General features: G+C 36.5%; 1 pseudogene; it reads left to right on the top strand.

Moving 5' to 3' along the window:
* The first annotated feature begins 1,247 nt into the window (after positions 1-1,247).
* LOC149126914 (keratin-associated protein 19-7-like) lies at positions 1,248-1,388 on the top strand (annotated as a pseudogene).
* Positions 1,389-9,402: the final 8,014 nt, after the last annotated feature.

The raw sequence follows: 9,402 nt of genomic DNA, 5'->3' as shown, positions 1-9,402 counted from the left end.
TATATGTATAAATGTACATTTAGTTTTATATATATACAGAGAGAGAGATTTGTTCATTAAGAGTATCTATTACCTCAAATGTTTATAATTTATTTTTCATTAAAAACATTCAGAATCCTTTCTTCTAGCTTTTTTGAACTATGCAATATACTATCATTTTCTATAATCACTCTACTGTGAAATAGAACAGCAGAACTCAATTCTCTTCTGTAACATATCACTTTTCAAATATCCCTTTTACAAGACACTGAAAAAGCCACTGACAAGAATAAGATATTTAATATATGTATAAAATAGCTTGTGTCAAAAAATAGATAAAACACCTATAAGTCACTACAGAAAGAATCAAAACACAAAAATGGACAAATCTTACACAAGCATTTTTTATCAAACAATAGTAAATGATGACCAACATTGTTAGATAAAGAAACACAAATAGTAACCACAAAGAAATGGTATCATATAACCATCAGAATAGTTAAATTTTAAAATGCTTAAAATCCCAAGTGATTTTTAGAATGCACAGAAATTGGAACTTACAAATATTTCCAGTGTTGTATCATTTGGCATGACTATGGAAATTCTTTGGCAGCACCTAAAAATGCTAAATATACTTAAACCTGAAACTCACAATCCCACCCTACAGAAATGATATTTGGCAATCCAGTTATCTGTTCCCTTCCATACACTCACAAAACCACATGTAAGCTTATTAAAAAGTTCCTCACTTTGTGAATCATGACTCAACAGAAACCAACAATGACTTGTAACACCTTGGAAATCTAATTCTAATCTCTCTTTGGTGGAATGTCATGCAAAATCTGAGGAAACACAGTCTGTGGACTTGCAGATATGGCATTATTCAGGAGTGGAGAAATAAGGATAAACTTTAAATTATTGACATATAAAGTGACTGCTTTCCAAATTAAAATGAAAACCAATTATAAGAATTTAATTTAAGGACAAGTAACACAATAAGGAACTATTATTTTACTTTATTTATTAAAGGGATTCAAGGATACTTCCCACCCCACTCCCTTGCTCCTCCCATCTCTCAGTCTTAATCATGAGACACTCCCTTTACCTAAATAAGAAGCTTTGTATTTTTTTTTCCTCCTGGAGGTTATTCTAAATTATGTCTGTGGTTGGCTCCACCCACATCACTCTGTATAAAAGGCAGATACATGACATTTGAACTAAGATGCTTATTTCCCTACTGCTCAACTGAACTTTATTCTCCTGATACCATGCGCTGCTGTGGCAACTACTATGGCAACTAGTATGGAGGCCTAGGCTATGGCTATAGCTGTGGCTATGGTGGCTGTCGTTACGTTGGATATGGTTATGGCTGCTGCCACCCATCTTGCTGTTGCAGATACTGGACTTAGAGATTCTACTGAGAAACTTACTGAGCTCTCATTCAGTAAAACTCTCTCTCCTATCTTTCCATTTTTCTCCTTTCAAATAATTTATTACCTTTCCTAACTCTGAAAATTTTATCCTAGTTTATTTCATCTTCAGATTAAATACTTAATATTCAAAATTTCACAACATGTCTGAACGAAGTTGCATGATATGCCAAACAATTCCTAACACATTTGATGTTTTACCATTTGTCATTCATTGTAAAAAAATGTTATTTTTTCAATAAACTTTTACTGCAGAATGTGTTGCATTTGCATTTCTTTTTCTGCCATGTATACGTGTATGTCAAGGAACTTATATTCTATCTTTAGACTTAAGATAAAAACAGGGATCATTCCACAAGTACATCCACACAGGTAGAGTCTGGATGGTCAGATGGCAACACTGTGTGAACTAGCATTGCTTGTCAGGTGAGAGGGAAATGCCATTCAGCAGCTGTGTAAATTGCAAGACTCAGATGGCTTCTGTCCTTCATTCCACCTTTCCATTGCTCTAAGGAAAGTGAGGAAATGTGATTTTTAAAGTTCCCTGTCTTAGGTCAATCACTTTCAGTTAAATTCTAATTTAATGAATAAAAGTACATCTAAAATATTAATATCCCTTCAGTAGAGTAAACAGTTTACACGAGGGAAGCTCATAACAGCTCTGCCTCATTCATCTGGACTGATTGAGCTCTTCATTTTCAATAGCTTCACATCCTGGTGCCTCCCCCTGACACCACATTAAGCAGTTAATAACAGAAAATGATACCCTTGACCGTAAAATAAATCTTCAGCAGAGGCTTCTGTAACTGACAATTTCCTTTGCATGGGTACAAATATCTCCCCATCTGCTTAAACCACCTCTCTTCTCAACTGAAAGGAAATGAAGATTAAGAATGGTCTTATGTCTTCTGCTACTGTTGGAAACTATCTGCTTCAAGCCTTGGGCAACTGTCAGAGAAAAGGGGACCTCCATGAATTACATTAGAATCCAAATCTTTGAACTGGGATATCAAGGGGATACCTTTACAGTACCCAAAACAGTGGCACTTAGAGGACTATGCTCAATGGAGGTATGTTAGATGGTAGAATGGTACATGGAGAGTAAAAAGAGTGACAAAGAGATGCGATAAATAGTCAAGTGTAAAACATGCATGTACTGAAATGTCAGCTACTGGGAAATCTGTAGAAGGAGGACCTAGAAATTAATTTTACTTTTACTGGTTTTACACTTTCTGTGACTTCATAAATTATTCTAAATACATTTACAGTGAGGATAAAGGCAAGTATCTGGTCACCAGTTCCAACTCAATTGCTCGTATAAACTGCTGTCATGGGATTGAGCCTCTCCTATCAACTCTATTTTATCAGGCTACACTATTGTCTTTATACTTTATGTAATAAAATGTTTATGATGTTTTGTCTACAAAACACCATTTCCATATATATACACACCTTTGGCAGATTCCTGGCTTCCAGGTATGAGTGAAATTTGTTCCTTGCACCTCACATTCTTGTGATTGCTCCTCCATCCATAGTTCAAGGTAAAGGGTGAGGAAGAATCAGCCATGTCTTCTACTAGCTGCCTCTGAAGGCTTCGGTGTCAATCTTGTGCAGAAAGTCCTCCAGGAAGGAACCTTGTTCGGCATCTCCACAAATCTACATCAGGGTTTCTTTCTACATTATTGATTCTTGTGGTATTGGTGGTTCCAACATCTCCTTAGAACTTATAATTCTCTACCTACTTATTCCAAACCTTCTTTCCCCTCCCATTCATATAAGGAATTATGGGAAAATAGAATTGTGTTGGAGGAAACACTTTTCAAATAACTTAGCAAGAAGAATGGCCAATATTAAGAAATGATATAATCATGCAGATGAAAAAGACTGTTGGTACTGGTTTAAGAATAAGAAACAGATTCTATAAACAGATTCTATAAACACTGAAACACATTAAATAACCAGACCTATACTATAAAGACACCACTGCTCAATACAGCAAATAAAAGGTATTACCCAACAAGAAGTAGGGGATGGTTAATTTGATAACTGTGTACAAAAATAATTATTGTTGCACACCTTGCACTAATGTATAATAATAACTTTCTTACTTTGAAGCAGATGATAATTTCCTCAAACAGCATATGAAGAACACTGATCATAAAAGAGTGATAAATTTGACTTCTTAAAAATTAAGAATTTCGGCCGGCGCCGTGGCTCACTAGGCTAATCCTCCGCCGAGCGGCGCCGGCACACCAGGTTCTAGTCCCAGTCGGGGTGCCGGATTCTTTCCCGGTTGCCCCTCTTCCAGGACAGCTCTCTGCAGTGGCCAGGGAGTGTAGTGGAAGATGGCCCAAGTCCTTGGGCCCTGCACCCCATGGGAGACCAGGAGAAGCACCTGGCTCCTGCCATCGGATCAGTGAGGTGCGCCGGCTGCAGCGCGCCGGCCGCGGTGGCCATTGGAGGGTGAACCAACAGCAAAGGAAGACCTTTCTCTCTGTCTCTCTCTCTCACTGTCCACTCTGCCTATCAAAAAAAAATTAAGAATTTCTACATTTATAAAATGAAAAACCACTCCCAAGAGGAGGCATTTGCAATCCATATATCTTAAAATGTTTGCATCAAAAATAAATAAAAATACTTAAAAGTACAGAAGAGCACAATATAAAATGGCAAGAAATGTGTACAGATGTTTCACAGCAAAACGTAACAAAAGGAAATCAAAATCATTAGAATACAAAATGCAAATTATGACCAGAATAAAATGACACTGACACCCATAAGAAAAGCTGAACAATAAAGAAACTGAAAATATCTGATAGAGGGTGGCATTGTGGTGTAACGGGTAAAGCCACAGTCTGCAAAGCCAGCATCTCATATGGGCGCTGGTTCGAGTCCCAGATACTCTATTTCCAATCCAGCTCCCTGATAACAGGCCTCTGAAAGCAGCAGAAGATGGTCCAGGTGCTTGAGTACCTGAGCCCATGTGGGAGACCAGGATGTAGCTCCTGGCTCCTGGCATCATCCTGGCCCATTCCGAGCCTTTGCAGCAATTTGGGGAGTGAATCAGTGGAAGGGAGATTCTGTGTGTGTGTGTGTGTGTGTGTGTGTGTGTTTCTTCCTCACTCTCTCTCTTTTTCAAATAAATAAAATAAATCTTTTGAAAAATATGATAATTTTGAGGATGCACAGAAACCAAAACTTACAAACATTATTGGTATCATAGCATTTAGCACAACTGATATGGATATTGTGTAGCAACATCTCTAAATGCTAAATACACTTTGGATATAAAATTCAGAATTTCACAAATAAAAGTGATGACTCTTGTCCAATCCAGTTATCTTTTCCCTTCTATGATTCATAAGTTTGTCTTCATAATTAAACTTTTATACTGTCTTTGGAGAAATTAAAATTATTTCCAGAAAAGAAAGAAATCAACAAACCAAAACTCAGAGAAATTACTATTTGCTTTATGTCCTACCAAGTACATATCACTTCAAGCTAATAAGTAAGGGTTAGTATCAACAATAAAAACAGAGAAACAAAAATCATAAAAAGCACATGATTTGAGCGGCCAGTACTGTGGTGTAGTGGGCTAAGCCACTGTCTGCAGTGCTGGCATCCCATATAGGTGCAGGTTCTCTTCCAATCCAGCTCTCTGCTGTGGCTGGGAAAGCAGTAGAAGATGGCCCAGATTCTTGGGCACCTGCACCTGCATGGGAAACTGGGAAGAAGCTCCTGGCTCCTGGCTTTGGATCAACACAGCTCCAACCAGTGCAGCCATTTGGGGAGTGAACCAACGGAAGGAAGACCTTTCTCTCTGTATATCCCTCTCACTGTCTGTAACTCTACCTCTCAAATAAATAAATAAAATATTTTAAAAAAAAGCACATGATTTGATGGAAGTTATTTTCACATAAAAGCAAAATAACCTTATTAATGAGTGCCCTCAGATAGTCCAGTGAATGAGAAGACCAAGCAGCACCTCAATTGACTTCCGATACACTGGCCATCTCTCCAGCCTCTCATTGGCAGACTTTCATGTTGTGAGAAATCTCATTTTGCACGCCAATTCAGGAAACGTCCTCCCTGGCCTTGCTGCAGTAGTCGAGTGTGGGAGTGGGAAGACAGGAATAATCTGATAGTCAACCTCCACTTCCTTGTGTAACAAGTAATTGCATTTTACAATCGAACAAAAATGACTTACTGAACCATGAGATTAATTTTGAGGTATCTGATAAATAGCAAAACAATATTAATGATGAAGCCACTCACTTTTCCTAAGTAAATAGCTGAATCTTAATTTTTGTTAGAAGTTATTCTAAATTATAGGACCAGTGATACCTATGGATTGCCTTACGCATTCTTGACACTATAATAGAAGCTCTGCATAGATGAAGAAATATGAATAAGAAGAATGTTTCCATGTTCCTCAAATGAACCTTCCACTCTAGGTACTATGCACTATGATGGCCATTTAGGCCATGGTTAAGGCATCCTAGGCTCTGGCTGTGGCTATGACTGTGGCTGTGGCTATGACTGTGGCTGTGGCAGGTATGGATAAGGATTCTGCCACCCATCTTACTGTTGCAGATATTGGACCTAAGGATTCTACTAAAAACTTTTGGGCCCATTCATTGAGCCGAACTCTTCTTTATATACTTCCCAGTTATCTTTTCAGAGGTCTTCTTATAAGCAATTTATTTCTCTTTCCAAACAATGAAACTGTTATCCTAGACTATTTCATACTGAGATTGAAAACTTCCAATTCAGCATGCTTAGATTTTATCTTCTAAAGCCTTGTGTAATGCTTCATGATTCATAAATCCTTCACATTTGATATTGTAGCATTTTTCCACTCACTGTAGCATGAGCAGCTTTGATGTAAAAAGGTTTCCATTTTAATAAATTTTATCTTTAATTACAAAATGCTGTGCATGCATATTTTTTTTCTTTGTAATTTTGTGTGTATTTTGGGGTGTGTGTACTTAGAAGCATATGGGAAAATCAAGAATCTTCCCAGAAATACACTCACACATTTAGCAAGATTGGATGGTCATGTATTCTTGTGTAAAAGTAAAAAATAAATAAATATCATATATAAATGGTTACATGAAGCCTAGGGGTAGATTACTTCTACTTCTGAATTTCGATGGCTGGTTCTGTGGTACAGTAGGTTAATCCTCAGCCTGTGGCATCGGCATCCCATATGGGCACTAGTTCTGGTCCCTCTTGCTCCTCTTCCAGTCCAGCTCTCTACTGTGTCCTGGCAAGGCAGTGGAGGATGGCTCAAGTGCTTGGGCCCTGCACCAGCATGGGAGACCAGGAGGAAGCATCAAGCTCCTGGCTTCAGATCACTTAGCCCTGGCCGTGGCAGCCATTTGGGTAGTTAACCAATAGAAGGAAGACCTTTCTCTCTGTCTCACTCTCTTTCACTATCTGTAACTCTACCTGTCAAATGAATTTGAAAGAAAGAAAGAAAGAAAGAAAGAAAGAAAGAAAGAAAGAAAGAAAGAAAGAAAGAAAGAGAGAAAGAGAGGGAGAAAGAGAGGGAGAAAGAGAGAGAGAAAGAGAGGGAGAAAGAGAGAAAGGAAGGAAGGAAGGAAGGAAGGAAGGAAGGAAGGAAGGAAGGAAGGAAGGAAGGAAGGAAGGAAGGAAGGAAGGAAGGAAGGAAGGAAAAAACCAATAAAAATTGTTCTCAAATTCTTCAATGAAAATGAAAGGGAGAGAACTATTCCAAATTAATTTTACAAGGCCAGTATTACCCTGATAACAAAATGAGGCTATGACAGAAAAATAAATAAATACTTGTGAAACTTTGTTTTATATCATTGTCAAAGCAATAGTTAAGAAACTGATATGACTATAGTTTTAATGATTTTTGTTGGCTTTTATATTTACTGTATGTGAATAAAATGGTCTTTTCATTTGATTACTGTTTGTAGCCTTTGCTTATATTCCCACTGAACTAGAGTCTAATTTTTACTTCTTGAAGTCTTTATTTGGTGTAGTATTAGGCCTTGATTGTAATGTAAATTAAAAATATGCTATTTCAGAAACTAAAAAAGATAGAAGAAAGAGAGACAGAGGGACAGAGAGAAGGAGGAACAGAATATAATTATATTCTTAGAATTATATCTATGAATTACATTGAATCTGTTTTCTGTATTAATATCAGAAAAAAATGAAGTACCAGATGGTGCAATTTTTTTTCAAAAAAGTATCTGTCTCTGACTCTGTCTCTCTCTCTCTCTCTCTATCACTCTAACTTTCAAAAATTATTTAATCTTAAGAAATGATATTATTCAGGAAGTTAGTATAAGATTGTTTGACCCATAAAAAAATGGACAAATGTCACTGATGAACATAGATTCCAAAATCCACTACTAATATGAGCAAATCTAATATGCCTACAAATCAAAAAGATCATACATTATGATTAATTGAGATTTCTCACAAGGTGCAATTTATGGCACAATATCCAAAAATCAAAAACAATTAATACATCACAACAAAATAACACAAATCATAGAATTCTCTGAATAGATGCAGAGAAAGCATTCTACAAAAATCATTCTACATTCATAATAAAAATTCTGACCAAATTATGCATAGAATCAATGTATCTCACTGCAAGAAAGTCTGTAGTTAACAAACTCAGGCAGCACCATTCTGAATGGAGAAAAGCTGAAAATGATTTTGCTCTAAGATTTGGAACAAAACAAGGATGTCCTTTCACTCCTCAAATATGACATACTATTGGTGACTTAGACACAGAATTAGGCACAAGAAAGAACAGTCACACAAATAGGAAGGAATGGATTCTAAAAACACAGACCTTCAAATTCAAAATAGACAAATGGGATTAGATCAACCTGAGAAGCTTTTGTGCTGCAAAAGAAACACTCTGCAAAGTGAGGAGGAAACTAATAGAACATAGAACGGGACAAAATTTTGCAAACTATGAAACTGATAAAGAGTTATATCCAGCATTAATAAAGATCTCAAGAAATTCCACAATGAAACAAACAATCCAGTTAAGAAACGGGCAAAATAATTGGACAGGCATTTTTCAAGAAAGGAAATTCAAATGGCTAACAGACACATGAAAAATATGCTAAGGATCACTAGACATCAGGGAAATGAAAATGAAAACCACAATGAAGTTTCACCTCACCACAGTGAGAATCTGTCATACAGAAATCAACAATAGTAAATGCTGGCAAGGATGCAGGGGACAGGTACAATAATACACTGTTGGTGGGAATGCCTTAGAAAGCTGAAAATAGATAGACTATACGGCCTAGCAATTCCACTTCTGGGAATTTACCCAACAGAAATGAAATCAGCATGTGAAGGAGTTATGTGCACCCCCATATTGATTGCAGCTCAATTCCAAAAATAGATAAGATATTGAATCAACCCTGAAGTCCATCTCTGATGTCTGGATAAAGAAACTATCATACATGTATACTAGGGAATACTACTCAGCTGTAAAAAAGAATGAAATCCTGTCTTTTCACCAAACTGGATGCATTGAGAAACCATTTTAGATAGTGAAATAACCCTTCCCCAAAAGAAAGGTTACTAATAGAGTATCCAAAATTTAATATATAACGTTGAAATTGATACTTTGAGCTTGGATGATTGTTTACAGCTCTGAGTAGTGTTTTTTTTTTCCTTTTTCTTACTAGTTATTGTACTCTTTACTTAGTGTAGGGTTGATCTTATGAGTATAAAGTAAACTAAAAGTAGATCAATTGCAAAAGTTAAGTGAGGAATTAGTAGAGGAAGGAGGAGAAAGTGTGGGAAAATTTTCAGGAGGATGGATACGATTGGAAGTATCACTGTGTTCCTAAATCAGTATACATGAAATTTTTATACTTAAATATTTTTTTCAAAAATGAGAGTGAAAAAGAAACTATAGGAAGAAAATATTTACATATTTACATATCTGAAAAGCAGATGTATGAGAAATAAATAAAATTACACA

This window comes from Oryctolagus cuniculus, chromosome 4, assembly GCF_051225735.1.
Source record: "Oryctolagus cuniculus isolate XC-2025 breed Fujian yellow rabbit chromosome 4, ASM5122573v1, whole genome shotgun sequence".
Lineage (NCBI taxonomy): Eukaryota > Metazoa > Chordata > Mammalia > Lagomorpha > Leporidae > Oryctolagus > Oryctolagus cuniculus.
The sequence above is the reverse complement of the archived record's forward strand: the minus strand, read 5'-3'. Positions and strand labels throughout refer to the sequence as shown.